Source organism: Camelus bactrianus, chromosome 20, assembly GCF_048773025.1.
Source record: "Camelus bactrianus isolate YW-2024 breed Bactrian camel chromosome 20, ASM4877302v1, whole genome shotgun sequence".
In the NCBI taxonomy this organism is placed as follows: domain Eukaryota; kingdom Metazoa; phylum Chordata; class Mammalia; order Artiodactyla; family Camelidae; genus Camelus; species Camelus bactrianus.
In genome coordinates, this window is record NC_133558.1 from 30,683,966 (window position 1) to 30,701,460 (window position 17,495).

General features: G+C 48.4%; 1 protein-coding gene and 1 long non-coding RNA gene across 4 annotated transcripts in view; one reads left to right on the top strand and one right to left on the bottom strand.

Annotated features, from left to right (window-relative positions):
- The window catches only part of CLIC5 (chloride intracellular channel 5), a 154,319-nt gene that overhangs the window by 73,060 nt on the left and 63,764 nt on the right, over positions 1-17,495 (bottom strand). The window lies entirely within an intron of this gene.
- LOC141574243 (uncharacterized) lies at positions 3,228-4,974 on the top strand. The gene is made up of 2 exons (XR_012501153.1): positions 3,228-3,701; positions 4,585-4,974. It is a non-coding gene; the product is annotated as an uncharacterized LOC141574243 (long non-coding RNA).

The window sequence follows — 17,495 nt, forward strand, 5'->3', positions numbered from 1 at the left end:
AGTCCGATCGAGGGCAGACACCCTGATTCATTGTGGTCATGTCTGTGCCCAGCCTGGGGGCCACCTGGGCAGCTGAAAGCGTGCTGTGAACCTTTGTTGACACAAGATGAAATGCTGAGATAAGGGTTTGGTGAAGGAGTAAAAGCCAGAAGCTTTAAATAAGAAATGCTGCAGAGCCCTGTAGACAAGGGAGGGGCACGGGGTCGCCGACAAAGCCAAACACTAACGGTGGTGGAGCTCTCTTGAGAACTTACCACGTGCCAGGCACCGTTTGAAGCACTCTGCATACTTTGACTCATGTAATCTTCCCAACAGCCCTGTGAGGGAGGCACTGAAATTGTGCATCGTTTGTGTGGACACCTCACAGGGCACAAGCTCACTGTGGGCAGGGACCGTGTCCTTCATCTCCTATCCTGCCCTGACACAGGGCTGCAGCTCACCAACCAAACACAGGCGCATCCGTTTCACCTTTCTGGGCGCCTGCCTCACCCCGCCTCAGGGATCCTGTCTCCTTAGGCACCTCCCCCATCCCCTGCCCCACATCTGACTTCAGATGCTTCACTCACACTAAAGCACAATGGCCATTTAAGTCTTGTAGGGGCAGCAGCACCATTTGAAAAAATGCGGCGTTTTTCTCTATGTCCTGCCAGAAATCACACCGATTTTAATCACCTATAAAGCTAGTGCTGCAAATCCATATCCTATTAACTGAGAAAGCAGATACAAGAGCCAGTGGGATGCAGGGGAATCTGTGTGTCAATCAGAAGGGGGTTTCTTTAAAACAACAAAATCCTGGGTTCTAAGAAGGCAAAGGGGAAAGGAGAGGGAGAAACGCATTTCAAGCAAGAAAAGGGCATATGGAGGTTGGTGGGGACGAGCCTGCAATGGGAAAGTCTGGCATTCAGGCAACAGTAAATACAGATCTGCTCCCACACCAGAAGTCCTGGGTGGAGCCTAGGGGCTCGTATTTCTTAGACACTCTGATGTGCAGTCATTTGGGGACCCCAGGGATTAAACCAGGGATGCTCAATTCTGGCTGAACTTGGAGTCAGCAGGGGAGCTTGTAGGAAATGCAGAAGCCGGAGCCCCACCCGCAGAGATTCTGGTTTAAAGGGTCCAGACTAGGCGCTGGCATTTGCGGAGGCCGCCCAAGTGCTTTCTAAGGAGGGTTGGGGATAGCAGCATGACGGCAACAGGAGGGATGAGCGCCAGCAGAGGGTCAGGATCATAGCAAAGGAGGTTAATGAGATGGAGTGTGAGGAATTCGACCCTGACACTGGACAGCCTAGTCAAATGTAGGTATTAACTGAAGCTGTGTGAATTTCTAATAATACGTCTTAAATGGCATTACCCAGTGAGTGGCATGTCTGACATTAAACTGGCGCCTTCTTACACAGCACCATGGCTAGTGGGAGGTGAAAGAGCAGATGAATTTGGGCAAGGAAAAGGGGGAAACCGTGGGGGTGCCCTGGGGACCGCCCATCCCCCCACCTCCCTGGGGGCGCTGCTGAGCCCCCGAACGCTTGGTCACAACTGCGTCTGCTCTGGGCTTCACCCGTCCGCTCCTGCACTCAGCAGGTAACTGCAGAGCACTCCTATATGTATAAATACCAACCACTCTCCTTTCTTACTGTTTTTGTTTGAGCTTGGGGTATGTATAGTGAACAGGTTCTGGGAGTCTATTATCAACATTCAAGCCTACCACAGCATGCAGGGAGGGCCATGGGAAGAGGTATTAAGAAAGCCCAAAGTGGAGGAGGGTATGGCTCAGTGGTAGAGGGCGTGCTTAGCATGTACGAGGTCCCGGGTTCAATCCCCAGTACTGCCATTAATTTTTTTTAATTAAAAAAAAAATTAAGAAAGGCCAAAGGTGGTCAGGGAAGGCTGTCCCTTCACCCCCAAATGACACACAGACTGTGCTGGCCCCTTAGGGCACTCCTTCAGGGAGGTGGTAGGTGAGAAACACTTACAAGCTCTGTGACCTTGGACAAGCCACCTCACCATTGGTGCCTCAGTCTCCTGTTCCGTGCAATGGGGATACTAATAATCACATTTAGTACAGAGTTGTTGCAGGGATTAAATGACAAACACATACAAAGCAGTGAGAAAGTGCACAGTGAGCACATGATAAATGTTGGTTATCATTCCCGTTATTCCTCACTCTTGGAGGAGGCTCTCGAGAATCACTGTAACTGTGTCCGCTCAGCGAAAAGGATTCGCTCTGGTGGTACGAAAGGGGAGGAGAAGGGCGAAGACACTCACAGTGTGATCTGCCTGACCCGTCTCCCCCAGGGAGTCAGATGATTCCACGTTCATCACAAGAACTACTTAGGAGCCTGGATCCACTTTTTGTCCGTCTCCATGAAAATCACCCCAAAGAATTTACTGAAGTTATAAAGTAAATATTTGGCGTTAAAAATCCTAGGAGGACATACTAACCCCTTGAACTCGGTATTATAATTAATGGCATCAATAAGGCTTAAAAGAAGATTCTGAGATACAAATTTTTTCTAAGGAAATCCCAATAAGGGCCCTGTGTAGCCACCACACCACTCACGCCGGCTACCTTCAGCACAAAAAGAAATGGATTTGAAAGCCAATTCCTGGCTTCTGCCTTGAAGAAGCAGGGCCCATGAGAAGTGTGCTTAAATGAGGCTGGGGCACAGCAGGACAGACGTCCCCTAAGTGTGTCAATGTTGAAATCAGTTGAAAATACACTTCAAAATAGAAATGTATAAATTGTGAGCAAAAGCACCCTTTATTATTACTTTGCTAGCCTTTGAAAGAATGAATTTCCTGCCAGATCATGGTATCTGAGGCAGTTGAAAAAGACCCTGAATGTAAGGAAATTAGCCCTAAACACACACACACACACACATTGAAACTGTCTAATGTGAAAGTTAATCAAAATAAGTCAACAGTAGCCAGAGACCATAAGTGGATTCCATGAATTTACCCAGTTTGAATTGAGGCCAGGATCCAACAGGCCCAGGAATGTGGTTCTATCTATTTCATGATTGAAAAATTCCCCAGAGAGGCCAAGTGTCTTGGTCAAGGGCCCAGGGGGTCAAGGGCATAAACCTCTCCACGTGTTTGCCAATGGGAACGTTCTCCTTGTAAGACAGCATTCTCCTGTCTCAGGACCTACCTCCTGGGGCCTTCCTATGAGGACTCATGGATGGACTTGCCTGTTTGAACCGCTTACCTGTCTCCCTTGGTGTGCAAAATTGGTTTGGAAGTGCGGTCATGACTGTATTTTTACCCGGTGACGTTCCCGGGCAGACCCGGTAGCACCTCCTCACTGCCAGGTGGCCGTGTCCCAGCACACAGACGTCAGGGCACTGCCCAGGGAAGCAGCATGTGTCAGCAGCGCGTGGCGCGGTGGAAAGCCAGCCAGGCAGTGACTGTCAAGGGAAATTTGACAGAACAACCCCCCAAGCGCAGGGCATGAGAGAAAAAGCACGTTGGTGGAAGAGGGGAATGACTTCTGTTCACATGCAACTTCCCCGGGACCGCAGAAACATTTTCCTGGGTCTGGCGATAAAGCCTCAGCTTCTGTGACCATTCCATCACACGCAGAACAGGAAGGTTACTAATCTGGATTCACACGGGAACATTCTCCAAGAAATTCAGAATGCTTCACCTTACAACCCAATCCTGGGATTACTAGATCCCAATGCTTGGTGGAAGGACAGAGACAGGTGAGTATGGCCACCTCTACCGGAGGCGACCCCCAACCTCAGCACACGACCACGAAGGGCAAGCCCCGAGCTCTGGGCATCACCCAGAAGTCAGCTCAGTTCCTTGACAAGCGGGCACCTAGGTCGGGGGTCAATGCACCACCTGCTTTTGTAAGTAAAGCTTTCTTAGAACACAGGCATGCCCGTCATTTACATATTGTCTCTGCCTGCTTTCTTGCTATGATGACAGAGTTGGGGTAGCTGTGATGGACACTGCTCAGACTTCAGGGCCAAAAATATTTACTCTGTGACCCTTTACAGAACAAGTTTGCTGACCTCAATCTAGGTAATGGGAGCTCGAAGACCCTCCCCAAGTAGGTAGTAAACTGCCTGAGAGGGTCCTTTTAGAATCTCCCACAGTGCTCGGTACACAGTAGAATCCACCCAGGAACCAACTTTTGAGCTGAAAGTGTCAGATAGCGTTTTCTCCAGTTCTCTTATTTTAGATAAAGACACCCAAATGACCAGTCCAGAGTCATATAATGGCAGGGAGCAGAGCAAAATTCAAATTTCCTGAATTCCATTGTATTGCTCTGTTACTCAGTAAAATATTCAGTAAATATGGAATAAATGCAAAGATACATCTGGATCTACATAGCAATCTCATTAGTTGAGCATATGGTATATGCCAAACACCATATGGATACAGGCATTTCAGTCTGGGACCTCAAACCTCATGAGAAAAGTGTATATATAAAACATCTATATGCATATTACATATGATGGATAATCCATGTATATATTAAGAAAATCTATGTGTGTGTGTGTGTGTGTGTGTGTGTGTGTGTGTGTGTGTATGTGTATAAACCAGTAATAAAATGATGGGGCCCACGCTCCCTTGCAGGAAGCAGCACATGAGGACAGACTCCACCTGATCTGGGACTTCAAGGTAACCATGTCAGTTAGATACTGTCCTACTTGCTGGAACCTACCTGAAGGAAACCAGCCCAGCCCAGGGGGCAGAACCACAGCATGGGTGACAGTTGTCTTCCATCCCTGGCCTCTTGTCCCAGCTCCTGGTAGAGCATCCTCCCCCACGTCACAAGCCCTTCGTCCACGAGGAGCATCTGATCACCGCTTCTCTGCCCTCCCCCACTGATGTCTGACCACATGCTGGGAAGTGCTCCTTCACCCCAAAGTGTTAACCAGCCAGGCGTTCCCACCGAGGACCCTTTATCTCCCGCTCTGGAATGAAAGGTGCCTCACCCTTGATAAAGTAGTTCTTGGCACACAAGTTGAAACGTGTTTTCTGAAGAGCATTAGGCCTAGATAAGCTTGAATCGCCCTTTATGGTGACCTAAAGTGGGAGAGGGGCCAGAAGGGAGAGGCCTTGGTCTTTCTGTAGTGGTTTCCTTGCTCTCTTGGTCAAGAAAAGCTCTCGGAGTCCTGATGGGGTGGAGAACAAGGGGCCACCTATCACCACGTCCTCCAGAATCTGCCCTGGCAACAGGTCTGTTGCAGGGAGAGGTGGCTGGCTTCCTCCCCCTTCTCTGCCTCAGCTTAGCTGAGACTCTCCCCTCATGTCCTGTCCCTGAAATGAACCCCAAGTCCTTACTGGCCACTGCCTATGCTGCAAAACTCAGCTCAGTGCCTTCCTAATACCAGGTCCCCTTGCTTCGAGCTCCCATCGTCTTATACTCGCCCTTGGGTCCCAGTCCTTCTGCACGTCCAGTGGCTGCCCCCACCCGCCCATGCCTCCAGCCCAGACTTCAAGCTCTGCCAGGGCCGGACTGTGTCTGCCTTGTGCACCTTGTTCCTGTCCAGACCCAGGGCCGGCCACCTGGTCGACCTCAATCTACAGCTGCCAGATGGAAAAGTGTATTGTAAGCACATTCGGCTTTAATTTTGCTATTTTTAATTATGAACACACATCACAAGATGTGGTTTTGTAGGCAGTCAGACATGGGTTTGAATCCCAACTCCACCACTTCCCACGGGTTCCCGAGTTAAGCTTTAACTTTTCCAAGCCCTAGATTTCCCCTCTGTAAAGCAGTCACAATCCACCTACCCCGTGGCATTGTTGCATCTCAGGTACTGCATTACCCAGAGTGGCTAGCACAATGTTTAGTGCATCGTAGATGCTCAAAAACTTGTTTTCATTACAAAGCCTCCAACCGTCTCACCACCTTTGACCACGTCACGTGTCTTGGAGTGATTCAGAAAGGGCTTAGCATTGGTGAGGCTGGGCCCCCATGGAATGAACTGCCACCAGTGGTTCTATTCTCCACCCCTGACTTCAGTCTGCTATGTGGTAATACGACAGCCTCCCCTCTCTGGGGATGAACGGCTATGCAAAAAAAAAAAAAAAAGGCCGTGACTGTTTCTATAATTCCAGAGGCCATGGAGCAGCTTCTAAAGTCAAGGGTCAATATTTAAGATGACCAGAATGTTACGTACATTGGGGTGACCTGGGAGCAGCTGGAAGGCCCTCTGCCCCTCAAATTTCCCCGGTGCTTGCATGTCACAGTACTTCACATTCCCACCATTAGACTCTGGGTCCAGGGTATCCACATGGGCCCTGTTAGGTTCCGGGCAGTGTTTCCATAATGGACTGTGCACCAGTATCACTGGGGCACTAGTTAATTACAGGAGCCTGGGACCTCCCTCCCTGAAGACTCTGATTCACGAGGGTGTGCTGGAATTTGGAAAGTGTCCCAGGTGGACGGTGCGATCGTGCAAGACTGGGAAACCATGTTCTGGTAGAGACTGACCAGGTCTGGGGTCAGGACCTCCGGGTTTCTCCCTCAGTTTGTGCGGGAGAACACAGGGTACAGGTCCCAGAAAGTCACCTTGTCTGTGATGAGGATTGTATCTCTTCCTTCTTCAAATGGACTGTGTGGGGATAAAATCAGAGAAGAGACTCAAAAATGCTTCCGAAACTATGCAGACACAGAAGGGACATTTTAAGGGAGTGTGGGAAACCACTTTGGGAAAGGGAGTGCAGGCTTGGCTGGAGGGTCGTCAGCGTCAGGTGGAAGAGGCTGACCTTGATCCAGCAGGTAGAGGCGTGGCGGGGTGGAGTATTCCAGGAAGGTTAAGCTAGTGGTGTCAAGCATGGTGCACAGGAAGAGGGAGAGGCTGTCGGCAGGATGCCGTCTTAGGGGGTGAAGAGATAATGCAGATGATATAATGGTAGGAAATAAATCATTTCTATGGCAGAGACTGCCCTGTGGTTTATCAAACCTGCCTCCCCTTTCCCTGAAAATACGGCCGGATGACACTTGAGTTCTGGGCCGTGGAAAGTGGTGCAAGTGATTTGGCCACTTCCAGGCAGGGACCCATGCAAACTCTCCCTGTGGCCCTCCATCCCTCCCACTGCATGGTCGAATGCAGAGTCCAACAGAGGAGCTGGCAGCCCTAGGGGGTGGCAGGACCACAGAGTATAAGGATCCTAAGCAGGGAAGACCATTCACCAAAGCCCACATTAAGCTATTGTATGAACAGGTGATGGGCACACATTGACCAGTACAATGCCTTACATTTAAACAATGAAAACTCTAGTTCACAAAAGGAGTTTATGATTCTTATTTTTTTTTTACCCTTATAATAATGGGTCAGATCATATCTCTGTTGTACTCCTACAGTACTCCAATGAGGAGAGGTCATGTGACCTTCCCCACGAGGCATCCCTCTCTCCCCAGAGTCCTGTGATCAAACCCTGCCCAGAACCCTCTAACCCTAGAGGACAAATCTGAGGCCTTCGTGATAAAGGACCACAGACATCTGGTTCCTTTGATTTCCAAGGCAAAAAACAGACACAGTGGATGCTAGATTTTATGATGCGACTATAAAATGCCCCAGAACTCAAACATGAAAATGGATGAAAGACAGGTGAAGTCGCGCCTCCCGGCAACCACCTACCTGCTCTGTTTACTGGGCCTCTGCTCACTGCCAGCCTTGGGAAGCGAGGATGGGCAGTGAGTGGAGGGAGCCTTGGGCTGAGGCAAGCCATCTCTACCTGTTGCCATGCCGACCTCCCAGATTGAGTTTTTAAGAGATAGCAACCCGGACAAGGTTTTTACTTTCTCTTCATCCTAGGTAATGAGTTCCCAGTTAGACTCCATTCATTACACATGCCCTCCCCTCCTTCACCTTTTGTGTTATCTCTGCCATCTGGAGCTCCATTCTCTTCTCGCCTCCCCCACAACCCGTACTGTAGAATAATGATCAACAGAAGTGGAAAACATTACCTTAAGCTCCGCAGAGGTTGAGACAGGGCGCAGGGTAACCAGCACCAAACTTGTGCACACCACAGCCTGGGGCTGACTCAGGACACACTGTGATGAACCCCCACTTCAACGTACCTCTTCTCAGATGCACTGGGGCCAGGCATGCCATCTTCAGATAATTAAGCGCTTCCCTCTCTTTTAAAATATCATTGCCCCACACGCAGGAGGTAACACATGCCGTCTTCTGCATTATAAATAAAAGCCCCAGTCGCCCAGTTGGCTATCGGAGGTGCCTCATGATCCGACCCAATCTTATACTCCTGTCCACCTTCCCCACATCTCTTCACGCTCTTAGCCATAGCCCAGCAGAACGCTTAATTCTTCCAGACACTTCCTGACACTTCTTGCCTCTGCGTGAGCCATTGTTCACGTAGCTTCCTTCCTCTTGGATGGGATGCTTGCTACCTACCTCTCTGCTTCTTCCTCACTTCTGCTAGGTCCTCCAGTGCCCTCATGCCTCGCTCTCAAATGGACATTTCTTAAAGCACGGTCCTCATCCCCTCACCCCTTCTCCACGCTCCCTCCTCCAGGGAACCCATCCCTTCAACGGCAGGAAAGAGGCACAAATTCAAATCCACCCCCTAGCCCGGCCTTTACCTCACTCTTAGCTCTGTTTTCCAGCACTCCGATAGACACCTGCCCTTGATTGGCTGGCTGTCACCTCAAACAGAACAGCCCTAAAACCAGAAGCTCATTCTCATGACCAACAAATCCCATCCCCTCAGCTCCATTTCTGCCACCGATCCACAGGGTTTCTGGCTTAAAAGGACCCACGAAGCTCAAGCTCAGTTATTTTATCTGCACTCAATCCACTTACAACAACTTGGACAATCATGGTTGAGCCCATCAGTGGTACCATCATTCCAGACATGGAAACCCGTCTCTCCTGAGATGAACGGACCAGGAAACAACTGAATCCAAAGCTTGGGCCCCAACTCCTATGTTTGCACAGTCTTCTCCCAAGGCATGTCCAGTGTGAACCCACGCCACTCCCCCACAGCACGCCCATCCTTGCAACCCTAGCTCCAGCTCAAGTCACCTCCTGGCTTGACCACTTGAGAAGCCCCAGGCCCTCATATTCATAATCGCTGTGAGCATAGTCAGAAGAGCAAAGGCAAAACCAGCCACAGCTCACGTCATCTCACCGCTCCTCCTTAAATCCATGTAGCGCGTGTCCCACAATGTTGGCTATGACTTTATCTGACGAGACGGGGTCAGGCCAGATGACTTCTAAGAGGTCTTTCCTGATCAGAAATTCTATGATTTTATGATTGCTGATCCCATGTTATAGAAAAGGAAGGCTGGCCTTCAAGAAAGTCACACAACCAATGTGTGGCAGAGCCAGACCTGGAATCCAGGGCTTTCTCCTTTGAGTGCCTTTATCTTCCCACCACGTGGGGCAACATGGCACAGGAACCATTCCAATGAAGCAGGGACCAAATCAAGCTCCTCCCCTGGGTAGAACCCTCTGGTGACCCCCGTGACTTACAAGGGGGTGAAAACCACTTACTTGTCATTCAAAATTCCTTCCCACTATTGTTTATGTATCTTATTCCCAATGGTGCCCCTCCATATACCAGTCTCTTCAGCCAACCTTGCATAGCCCCTGGGCCCTGAGCATCCCCACCTCCACACTGCTGTGGACCTGACATGCATGCCCACTCCTAGCCACTCAGCGAATCCTGGTCACACTTCACAGCACAACTGAGGTCCCACCTGCCCCTAGGCTCATTCAAGCCATACCACTCCCTTTACTGGTGCCCCTTACTTCACTTCCTGCCACTCCCGAGGCATGATGCTGGCATTTTTACTGCTCAGCTGCAAGCCCATGGACTGCTGGGACCCCATCTTCTCTGACCTCCCCTCCCCTCTTTGAGCTCTCACAGAGCCCAGCACAGAGTAGGTGGCGTCTCATAAACATGCTTGTTAATTGGCTCATTGATTGATGGATGGTTTCCAAGCTCTTAACTCCCTACATTCTTTATCTTACTAATATTTCCTTCATGCCCAGATTTGAAAATTACTTGTCACTCTTACATCATTTAAAAAAAAATTACAAAGGAAGAAAAGGAAGTTTAAAAGAAAGGTCAAAAGCATTCCCTTCCCCTCCCTTTTCTGGTGTATTTGGGGTCAGTCTGGGGTGAATCATGCTAATAAGCATATTTGCCTCGCCCTCCTCCATCCTCTGAGAGAGATCCTTCCAGTGGGGACTTGACTTCAACCTGCCCTTTGGATTCTCCATCAATCCTATTTACCCATGGCCTGGGCCAGGGGTTCTCAGTCTCCAATGAATCCCAGAATCAGATGCCTGGGACTCACTCCAACCTCCCAAATCTGAATCTCTGGGGACAGGGCTGGGCCAATCCTTGTGAAAAGGCTTTGCCATGACTTTTCCATGTCCCCAAGGTTGAGCACCCCTGGCCTCGCCATTGTTCACCATGAGCGCTGCAATGAACATAACTCAAAGACACTTCCCGTGCTAGCAGAACTAAAGACGACTTCTTTCTAGAGGTTAACAACTCGATTTCTTTTTTACCGGAAAGAATTCATTTTCTTTCTGACAGCAAATTATCTATCTTATTTATCCCTAAAGAATTTCACATCTCAGAACTAAGACACTCCTTGAATAAATACATGAGTTTCCAAAGTAGTTTCTCACTCAGGGAGCTGGCAGAGAAACCCCCCCGGGAGGTGGAGCTGACCCCTCTGAACGCAAGCAGGGTCAGATCTAAGATGCCTGGGTGGAGACTCACGCCTTCAGGAAACCCGCACGTAGCCACTTTGCATCTTCACTGTTTCTGGTCTTCCAGGCTTGATGAAAAGGACAACCAAGGATGCCTCCTGGGTAACAGTTTTTAAAAGGTCCCAGGTATCAAGTCTATGATGTTTTTCCTATAGTCCTGCTAGATAATACACTTAAACGTGTGTGTGTGTGTGTGTGTGTGTGTGTGTGTGTGTGTGTTTCCATGAGAGTAACCATGGCTAGGCAGAGCAAGAAGGTTGCAAGAGAGCAGGAAAATCTGCATAGAGATCCCCGGAATCCTGTTGAAACTAAAGGATCTAGACTCCAGAGCCTCCTTTCTCATTGAAGAGCACCTTCAGGTGAGCCTGGGAGGCCCCGCCAAGAACCCAATGATAGGAAAGGGATGAAGCCCCTGAAATAGCATCCCTATGGAGCTGAAAGGGGAGGGGCCAGCGCAGCACCCCAGTGGTTTGATGCATCCTGATCCAGCACCCCCCTCCCCGAGCTATGCAGGAGCTCCCTTGGAAGAGGAAGCAGTTACAAGAGGAACTCCCTTGAGCTGGAAGAATCCAACCGCTGGTCCGAGATCTACACTCTCCCTGTGGCTACACTACTACAGACAGTGGCCTCTGGGGGCCTCCAACCCCTGGAGCACCAGCCCCATGGAGGCGATCAGATAGTCTGTGTCCTGGCTCCAACGACGAGACAGGAGCAGATAAAATTGCATCTCTGACTTCTTGAATATATCATGGGAGGAGAGTACAAGGGCTTGGCTTCTCACTTTTGAGGCTAGACTGGGCCTGAAGAGGAGCCTTTACTTAGACCCCAATTCATACACAGAATAATCAGTGCTCGCACCAACCCCAGGAAATACATATTGGCATTATCAGCATTGCACTGGTAAGAAAACTGTGGCCCAGAGAGACCAAGTAACCTGTCCTAGCTCACACAGCAGGCGACCCAGAGCCTGACTCCTAAAGCCACACTCTTCTACTGCACTGCTTGTTACCCACTGACATGGGCCCAGCATCTGGAATCACAAAGGAATCAGGAATGAAAAGCTCTAGACTTGACCGTCTACACTGATGGACGCGTTGACCTGGATGGAGAGAACCACCAAACACCCAGAGAAACAGCACAAGTCGGCAGGGAGGCAGGACCTGACACCACTAGCAGTGGCCTTCAGCATTTGTAGACCCCAGTCCTCACTCCCACCACCTGCCAGGGCACCTGAGATGGGTCTTAGTCGACCTTTGACACCAGCACTCCCACGGATGTGCTGCCAGGTATGGACGCTCTTACTGGCACAGCAGGGCAGATGAATTTGTGTATCGAGTTACTGACCGCAGATCAAAACCAGGAGGTAGTGGGAACGAAAAATAGTGGCTTAATGTGATAAAAGGAATGTCGACATCTGCTAAGCCCGTGCTTAGGCCAGCGAGCTGCCCGAGGTGATCACGCAGCCAGTGGGCAGCTGGGGTCTGAGAGGGAACATCACCAGATTTGATCTTGTCTGTTCTGGAAGTCAGGTGACCACACCACGGGTCACTATGACTTGACTTCCGCCCTGCTCCACAGTCAGACCCTTCCAGATCACTCAGTAAATGAAATGACTAGTCATTTCCATCAGACAATCAGCAGGGCTCCATTCTGTTTCCCTCGGGCTGCATTGATGATTATTTACTAGACCGACCCCATGCACTGATTGTTCTGGAGTCCTGCAGATGGGGCTTTATTGTCCGTCAGCATCTGATAACTGCATACCGGTTGGCTGCAAGCTCTCTATCAACAAATGGATCACGGTGCCCTGAGGCTCTGAGAAGTTCTAGACACTTATCTGCATAAGCAAGGCCACCTTGTTCAGCTGTGGACAAAGCTGCCTGCCCGGGGACCCGCCTCTGACGATGACTCAGTGGCTCTCCACCAGAGCCACCCTCTACAGTCACTTAGGTGTGGGGGTAAAAATGCCACTTCTGGGTCCCACCCATAGAAACTTTGATGTAATTGGCCTGGGAGGAAGCCTGCTATCAGTTTTTAAATTTCCCCAAACAATTTGAATATGTAGCCAAAGTTGAGAACCACCAGTTTCTGTTGAAACCCACGCCCTTGGTCCCAAGAGACATCTGTTGCAAAATTGGCCCACAGTCATCACCTTGCTTTGGTGGATTTCTGTATCTAGGGTCCAGGGGTGGGACTGGGGGTGGCAGAGCCCACGGAGGTGGGAGGTATGTCTTGATCTAACTATGCAGCACATCCTGCGTTTGTCTTCCCAAATCACTTTCTGTTTTGCTTTCACTTCCTTGCTCTTTTTTTTTTTCTTTCAATAAACCATACTCACGGCCCCTCTCAATTCTCTAACCTGTTGTCCTCCCTTTGTGATCAAAGTCTCAGCTGCTTATGATCTCATTTACTCTCAAAATAGCCCTGAGAGTGAGGAAGCAGCCAGGCTGTTGTTAGACTAAGGCAAATCAGGGACCCGCAGATCCTAGTAGAATGCTTCTACCTGCCCTGGAATTTACAGCATTACCAAAGCCAGTGCGTTCACAGCAATTTTCAATTTACAAAGTGCTTTCATCTGTTTGTTCCTGTGGCCTCCTCACAGCCAGTCTGTGGGGACAGTATTTTCATAACTAGGGTGGTTACATGTCCTGAACAACCCCAGGTAACCCCTGTTGTCCCAGGCTCTTTGTTGGTAACACCTCCTTTCACTCTCAGAAGTGTCTTGGTTTGGACACTAAATGATACGGTCACGTTATTTATAACTACCCTCTTGTCTTAAGAGGCGGGTCTTGAGACTCATAGAAGTTACGGAACTTGTTCCAAGTCACCCTACTAACTAGAGGCAGAGACCAGACTCGAACCCAGCTCCTCTCTCTCCTCTGCCCCATCCACATTTGTTACGGGGAATTAGAATCAGAGCTGCCTACTCAAACCTTTCTAATTACAGATGAAGAAATGAAAAACTTGGGGTAAATGATCTCTTAAACGTCCCTACTAGAGCGTTCCCTGGAAGGGAGAGGCGTGGAGTGCAGGGCAGGGATGGGCAGGCATCTGGACAGTGTTGCATGACCACATTAGGATGGGTTAGTAAGTTGCTAATAAATGTCATCTTGGAAGCACTCAAGAACCTAACTTGGAAAAAGAAGGTACAAGACCTTATGAAAAGATGCTCAAACATCGCTAATTATTACAGAAATGCAAATCAAAACTACAGTGAGGTACCACCTCATACCAGTCATAACAGCCATCCTTAAAAAGTCTACAAATAACAAATGCTAGAGAGGGTGTGGGAAAAAGGGAACTCTCCTACACCATTGGTGAGAATGTAATTTGGTACAGCCACTATGGAAGACAGTATGGAGTTTCCTCAAAAAAACTAAAAATAGAGTTGTCATATGATCCAGCAATCCCTGGGCATATATCCAGAAAAAAAAAAATACCTATACTTTGAAAAGATACATGCACCCCGATGTTCAGAGCAGCACTATTTAAAACAGCCAAGACATGGAAGCAACCTAAATGTCCATCAACAGACATCTTTATAGAAGATATGGTATATATATGATGGAATATTACTCAGTCATAAAAAAGAATGAAATAATGCCATCTGTGACAACATGGGTGGACCTAGAGATGATCATACTAAGTGAAGTAAGTCAGAGAAAGACAAATACCATGTGAAATCACTTATATGTGGGATCTAAAAATGATACAAATGAACTTATTTATAAAACAGAAACAGACTCACAGACATATAAAACAAACTTACCAAAAGGTCACCAAACGGGAAAGGGTGGGGAGAGGTAAATTAGGAGTTTGGGATTAGCAGATACAAACTACAATATATAAAACAGATAAACTACAAGGTCCTACTGTGTAACACAGGAAACTATATTCAATATCCTGTATTAAACCACAATGGAAAAGGGGGAGGAAAAAGGTGCAAGACCTGACATATAGGTGTTTGGAAAAGAGTGAGAAATTTAGAGTCTGAGCTGCTAGTTGAGGACCAGCTCACAATGTTATTCACTGTCAACTTTGGGGCATTTCATGTACACTCTCTGAGCACACATGTGTTGCTCAGCCATAAAACGAGACAAGTCATCATCCTTAGCCCCCGAGGTTGTTAGAGGGAGAGCAAACTGCAGCTGGCCAAGTGCTCTGACAGCATGATGTCTCACGAGGTCCCTGGGAGCTACCTTTATTTGTTTTCATCACTTTTTGTGAGTGAATCAAGGCTCATGAACAAGGATGCTGGGGACTCAATGAGATAAGGTATTTAAATGTGCTTCGTAAGTCCTAAAATGCCACCATTTTAAAAATTATTATTATTATTATTATCAGCAGCAGCGGTAGTAACAGACACTGATTATTAATTGATGTGGCACAGAATCATACATCCTTGAAACTCGCTGGATGATGGAGGGTTTGAATGACACATCCAGAGGACAGGCTGGGTTGGCAGTCCTTTCATGGGAGTGTCGAAGATGACCACATCACAACTCTTCCTGGGTGAGGCCGGCCTGCCTAGGAGGCTTCCTGGAAACCTCCCTGCTGGGCCCTGCAGAAAGCACCTCTGATACCTGACACTTTCAACAAGAAGGCCCTTCTTTTCATGAGAATCGTGCAGCAAAGAGAAACGTCAAACTGCGGGAATGCCCGATTCTGTAAATCAGTACACTGCTTCTTTAAAATGAAACCGTTCAAAGCCTGGGGAGCATCTTTATTTCGCAATTATGTTCAGCCTTCACCTGTAAATGACAGCTACTAACCAGAAGCTCAAAAGGGAGGGGGGGAATCAAAAGAACTTTCCTATCTGATTTTTTTTGTTGTTCCCCCCTCTATCTGGTTTGTGCACCGACCGAGAAGCCTGCTTGCCTTTCAGGGGTTGCATTCCTTTAGGGAAAAGACAAATGACAACACGGGTACTTTAGAATTCTTGGAGGCACTGGGGGCTGCAAAGTGAGCTTTTAATATAAATGGAGAAAAGCTCCAAGCTGCCAGCATGAAATTCAGAAGGCGCAGGTAGAATGGCCTTCTCACCTAAGAGCAGGGCAAAGGGCTCCTTTGGCTCTAAAAGAGTCAATTTGTGTTTCAGATACCTTTCAGGAACTCGACACCGTGAAACTACCTGCTCCCAGGGAATCTGAGAAAGTCCTAGAATAGCTTTCTTCAAGAAGAGCAGCAAGTCTCCCTGCTTTGTAAAAGCTCTCCCTATTCGCTCCGCAGACCACAGGCCTGGACGCTGGGGGCCAGGGCAGCCCTGTCCGGCCCTGGGTCCAACACTGCCCAGCCTCTGAGAAGACATGACCTCTTCCATCCCGGCTCTGCCAGAGCGCCTGGAAGTCCTGCCCAGAGGGGTCCCAGAAACCAAATGACACAGAAGCCACAAAAGCCACATTTGGGGGGAGAGAAACAGGTTGGGGAAAGTTAAGTCTCACTAAAAGACAAATGCAATGTCTATGGACAATTCTGAAAAAATTACTCTAAAGAATGTAAAACCCAGTTGGAAAAAGTTAACAAACCTTCATGAAAGGCTGGGTCAACAGAGACAGACCATTGCCCAGATGTAAAATAAATCACAGCTGATTTATTAGTTTTTAGGCATTAAAAGGTAACAAAGACCAAAAAGCTATTATCAAGGTTCATACAGATCTTATACTTTCTGCCAAAATCTGTTTAATTAGCTTGTCAATAAGGATCCATTGGCCAAAACACATTTAAAAGGCATATATATTCACCATATTCCCCATTCCTGGGATATATATATATATATATATATATATATATATATATATATATATATATATATATATTATATTTTATTATATATATATTTATTTCCCCCCATTCCACCGAATATATATACCTTCTAAATTGAGCCAGGAGGCCCCTGACAGACACCACGTTCTCTTTCCTTCTCAGTTACCTGCATATTTCTAGAGAAACAGCATTCTAAGGTTTTTGCCCTTTGTGAAAGATCTCAGCGCTCAGGCAGCCTGCCGCCTCCCCCTCCCCCAGGTCCTGGCGGCTGTCTCTGCACTGCCCTGGAGGCAACTCTCCTATGGCTTCAGGTTTCCCCGTTTCTGTGGTGTGGGCACCAAGGACCTATCAAATGTTTATTACATTCGCGGGCGGGGAAACTGCCTCAGCGGCATCCTTCCTCCTACAGGTTGCAAAGGAAGTGTAGCAGCTTTTGACGTTAGACTGTTTCTGTCCAGGGAGCAAGGCGACTGAATTTAATTTTTTCACTGTGCTCCTTCCTCCCAGTCTGCCCCAGGTTACCCTGGGCATTTCCTGACACTATCCTGCAGAAGCGCGATTTTGACAATAACAATATTGTGGGCAAGTGGAGCGTTGGTTTTCTGATTTGCAGGTCACAGAGCAAGAAAACATCTTTGTTCCTTTTGCTTTCATTTAATAGCTCTGAGTGAAAGAGGAAAGGGGGATTTTAAGAAACGTTACTTGCTTTGCCAAAGATAATTATATCCCTACTGTTTTCTTTTCTCTCTCTTCCTTCCCCTCACCCTCAGTTTTAGAAGGAAGGTTCAGGGCTCCAGGCAGGATCTCCCTGATCCTGGAGATGCCCTTCAGGACAAGCCAAAATTACACCGGAGCAGGGCAACCGCAGGTCCCGCGGTGGGTTTGACAAACTGCTGGGGCCGACTCTCCAGGAAAACAGCCACCTGTCAGATTGCACCTGACTCCCTCCCTCCCGGGACCCCCGAAACGAGGCTCGGGCTCGAAGAAAGGCCACCCAGGGGACCGCCAGGGCTGGGCTGC